At 24.0% G+C, this 5,069-nt stretch overlaps 1 non-coding gene across 1 annotated transcript; it reads right to left on the bottom strand.

The window, feature by feature from the left end:
* Positions 1 to 421: 421 nt before the first annotated feature.
* LOC148555021 (small nucleolar RNA R16) lies at positions 422 to 510 on the bottom strand. Its single transcript, XR_015888429.1, has one exon. It is a non-coding gene; the product is annotated as a small nucleolar RNA R16 (small nucleolar RNA).
* Between the last annotated feature and the right edge of the window lie 4,559 nt (positions 511 to 5,069).

The raw sequence follows: 5,069 nt of genomic DNA, 5'->3' as shown, positions 1-5,069 counted from the left end.
TAATGCCTAGGATTGGAGGCTTGACCAAAAAGAAAAAAAAGCTGCTTCAGCTACAGCACTACCATTTCCAGAACCATCACTTGTTTGACCAAGTTCATTGGTAATCCTTAAGATATTATGTGTAAAACAAAAATAGTTATTTATGTAATTAATTAATTGATTAATTAACAATTAAAATCATTTAAAGAAATTAATCAGAGAAAAGCTAGATTAAGGGGATAAATTAAAAGTAAAATAAAATAAAAAGTGAATATTGATGCAAATAAAATTGAGGGAGGAAACGAAGGTATGTATATTCTGCTCAGAGAGAGCATACCCAGTCATCGAGAGATCTCGTATTTGCAGACGTATATAGCAAACTCATCATGGCAGAATTAACAATAACATAAAAGAAGTAAATAACGAATTAATAAGATCGATATATGGCATCAGATAATAAGCGGAGTTTGTAGTCCACACACTAACTAAAATTCGGTGTGTAGGATAAGATTATCTTCCTCATTTGCCAGAATAACTGATTTACAGAGAACAGAGGCTACATCAAAAGGAAAAGTGGAAAACTACAGAGATCTATTGAACCCTAATTGATGACTGTGGGCAGCTGCAATCTCTCATATTTATAGAACCACTAGGGCCCAAGCTTTCTTTTTAATATAGATTTCCAGTCTTCAATTCTAGAATGGCCCACAGTGTCTCCTTATATAGTTTGGGCCGAGGATTCTGGATTAGGCAATGGTTTCAGAATTCAATAGGCTTGAGATTTGAGATTGGCACATATGTGATATGTCAATCAACTGAATCCAGGTTACAAAAAAAAAAAAAAAAAAAACCATAGCTAAAGCATGCTTAAGACACATTTTAAAAGTTTAACAATATAATTTTATTTTAATTTTTTTAAGATATTCGATACATTGAAATGTAAATAATATTTTTTTTTCAAATACTTTTAGTTAAGCTTTGTTTTTTTACGATACTCTTTTTTGTTCTAAAAAGATCTACTGTGGAATGTAATCATCTCTTTGAGGGCAAATAGTTAGTCACGAAATACTTTTCTCACGCACAAAATCTCTAGAACCAAGTAGGGCATGATTCCGTCCGGTTTAAAAATTCGGTCCGAATTTGAATATTTTAAAAATTAATTTGGTGTGACTTTATTGAATTTAGGATTAGGTAAAAGTTTTAAAATTAGATTCGGTTATTATTTAGGATTGAATTTTAGTCAAGACGAACCTGGTTTTACTCGATCCATGTACACTCTAAGAAAACTAAAAAATATATATGTCTAATATTTTGTTATATTAATTATAAATTTATTGTTTAAGTTTTTAATCACACTTGATGAATTAGAAAATAAATTAAAGAAGCATGAAATTAAAATTTATCGATAAATTCAAATTCAAATATGGATATTAACTTCACGATAACAAATATTTTTTTCTCCTTTATAAATAAGTGTATCATAATTTTTTAACATAAAGTTTATTAAAACTCAGACTTCACCCTCTAGACTCAGTTTTAGTGTGACCTGAAAGTAGTGTGATTTCACCGGATTTAAGATCGATAAAAGTCTCAAAAATAGACCTGGTCATTATTTAGAGCCAGATTTGAGTCAAGGCGCACCTGGCTTCACCTGACCCATGTACACCTCTAGAACCAAGTATAAACAATCAAGCTACACTCACACATAGTTTCATTTACGATATTACTAATATTTTTGTTCATAATAATAATATTACGAGAATATAAATTTTTTAAAACTACATCAATTTTGTTTTAACATTGTAGATTATGACACAAAAAATTTATAAAATCAAACTACTTTTAACAAAAGGTTGTCTTAGATAAAAAAAAATCAAAATAATAAGCTTTTTAGTTATTATTTTCATGTGAAAGAGTTTAATTTTTACCTAATAATTAATTTTAACATTCATTATCTAAAACTTGAAAGAATTTAATGCCTATACTTTTACATTTGATTAAATACTAAGTCTGTTACACAAATAAAAATAATTAATTTTCATGCTTGTTACGTAAAAATAACATTTTTTCTCTCTATGTATATAAAAATATAATTATATATTAGTATAAAAAATTTATATTCATAGTTATAAAATTAATTTAAAATTAATTTTTTTTTAAAATAATTGAATTTTGATTCTAATTATTAATCACATCATTAGTATTCTCTCTGAATTATATGTAATAAATATTTGAAAAAAGAGAAGTGAAAATATAGATTAAAAAGATAACCAAAAGTATTTGAAACTAAATAAAAAATTAAAAAAGTATGCATATAATAATAATATATTACGAGATTTTTTTTAATTATATTTAATTATAAATTTAATGTATCCTTATAATTAATAAATTTATTTGAATTATATTATTTTATTAATTTTTTTTGTAGAACAGAAATGTAGAGAGAGATAGAGAATGAGAAAGAAAAGAGAGAAATATAAAGAAGAAAAAGGAGAGAGAGAGAGTGTGTTTGTTAATTTTAGAAGAAAGATTTTATTTTAATTGTAATGAAAGAATATCTCATTATACATTTTTGTTTGTCAAATTAGTAATATAAAATATAAATTATAAGTTATTTATAGAGTGAGAAGGGTAGAGAGAAATAGAGAAGGCAAGAGAGGTAGATAAGAGGAAAGAGGAAGAGAGTTTATTAATTTTGAAGAAAAATATTTCATCTTAATTTTAACGAGTATCATGTGATACATTTTGATTGTTAAATTAGTAGTATGATAATCATATAGCTATATTTCAATTTTAATTTTAATTTAATTTTAATTTAATTTTAATTGTAATTAGATAATGTCATGTTGCATATTTTGATTGTCAAATTTGTAATTAATCATTGATAATGATATATAAGGGAGATAGAACGGATGAAAAAATGAAAGAGATAGAAAAAGGGAGAGAGAGGATGAGAGAAATTTCTAATTTTAGAGGGAAAGATTTTATTTCGATTGTAATAAAAGAATGACATATGATACATTTTAGTTGTAAAATTAGTAATGTATAATAAATATAATAGATTAAAGGTCATTACTACTGGGTAGAATACATATTATCTACATGTGTAGAAGGATACTTGTCGAAATGTGAATGTGTTGTGGAACTTCACGTGTTAAATTTAAGGATGACAATACTACTTAAATCTCCGGGTACCCACCCCACTCCAAATGAAATTTTAGCAAGGCGAGATCTTGGGCAAGGTAGGACGGGTCGGATTTAGGTAATACCCGTCCTGGTATATATATATAATATATGTAAAATAATTAATAATATTATATTATATTTAAATTTTTATTTTAATTATATTATGTATCTAATAATGGTTATATAAATTTTAAAATTTTATTTTATTTGTTAGATTTTATAATTATGCAAGTGGGTACTCGTGAAGGCGAGTTAATGTTTAACCTTTTACTATTCGCAAATAGAAGTGAAACAGATTCTATACAAATTTTTATAAGACGAAATGAGATTAAATAGGATAAAAACCTGTTCTTATCCGTCCCATTGTCACTTCTAACTAAATTGAGAAAATATATATTTAATGATGTAAATCTTAAAAATGGTACCAGTGAGATTAAGACTGTAGATGACACTGATTTTTTACGGTGAAGGTTAATAATCGTTTATAACTTAAGCTGAGAATGATTAATTATAAAATTTTGATTATTTAAATATAAATTTTCATTACACATGACCTAGGTGATGTACTTCTTTGTGGCTTCATTGAATTATTTGAGTTTAAAGGCTATGTTGAACTTTATTGGTGTTAAATTCATGTGAAGTGTTTGAAGATATTTATGTTTTGAGTAATTTGATTAAGAGTAAAATAAAAAATTAAATTTATTTAAAATAAATTAACATGATTAAGAGTAATTTATTCGGATGTGATTAAAATAATAATTATATTTTATATATAGTAAAAAAAATAATATTATTAAAGGATAAAATTGAAATTTATTTCAGTGTTAAAAATAGATTTAATTATTTTGTTATTTCCTATAGTTTCACCAAATTTTTAATTAGGTCTATATACTTCTTTTTCTTTTCATTGGGTCCATACATTACTTTAATTTTGTAATTAAGTCCTTTCTAGTGTAAAAAGTATTAGAGTTAATTGAATATTTCTTCACAAATTAAAGATATTTATAATTAAAAACTTAATTAAATCTTTGATCGCATGTATTTTGTTAAAAATATTATGTAAATTTTAATATTTTTAACATGAAAAAGACGTAATTATAAAATTAAAAGTAGTGTAAGGACTCAATTGAAAGGAAAAAAATATAAGGACCTAATTAAAAATTGGATGAAACTATAAGAACTAATAGAGTAATTAAACCTTAAAAATAATATTTAAATTAAATATTAAAAAAAAATTGTATATTAAAAGCAAAAAAGTATAATTTATACTTTATTGTATATGTACTATGTTCTTTTTATTTCTTTTTCGAAAATTTATTTACTAGCAATTTTACAAACATTTCGTGATAAGTAAAAATCTTTAAGAGTAAATTAAAAGAATAAATTTACTTAAAATGAAATAATGTGATTAAGGATAATCTACTTAGATGTGATTAAAAAATAATTAAATAACTATGTAGGGTAAAAAAATTGATATTATTAAAGGATATAGTTAAAAATAAAATTTATTTAAATTAAATATTAAAGAAGTTCAGTATATTAGAAAAAAAAATTAATTTATACTTTATCATATATGTACTATGTTTTTTTTTCTAATAATTTAATTTTAATATATTGTCAGTATAAAACATCTTTACACGTACATCAAATTATATAACGCTGCTTCATAAAAAATAACTACTATTTTTATTGATCTCATAAATAATCATCTAAAAGAACGAATATGATTGCACGATTATGTAAAATATTTTAAATTATTAGTACATCAAAATTAAACTCTTTTCTTTTCCAAAAGTTTAACTCTTGTGAGTTCGTATGTGGTGCTCCTTCTAACACATTGAAAACACAATGTTAATGACCAACAAAACTTCTCCCCTTTTTAATTCAAAGGAAATAACTCTTAA

This window comes from Arachis ipaensis, chromosome B6, assembly GCF_059453495.1.
Source record: "Arachis ipaensis isolate K30076 ecotype BB chromosome B6, ASM5945349v1, whole genome shotgun sequence".
Classification (NCBI taxonomy): domain Eukaryota; kingdom Viridiplantae; phylum Streptophyta; class Magnoliopsida; order Fabales; family Fabaceae; genus Arachis; species Arachis ipaensis.
The sequence above is the reverse complement of the archived record's forward strand: the minus strand, read 5'-3'. Positions and strand labels throughout refer to the sequence as shown.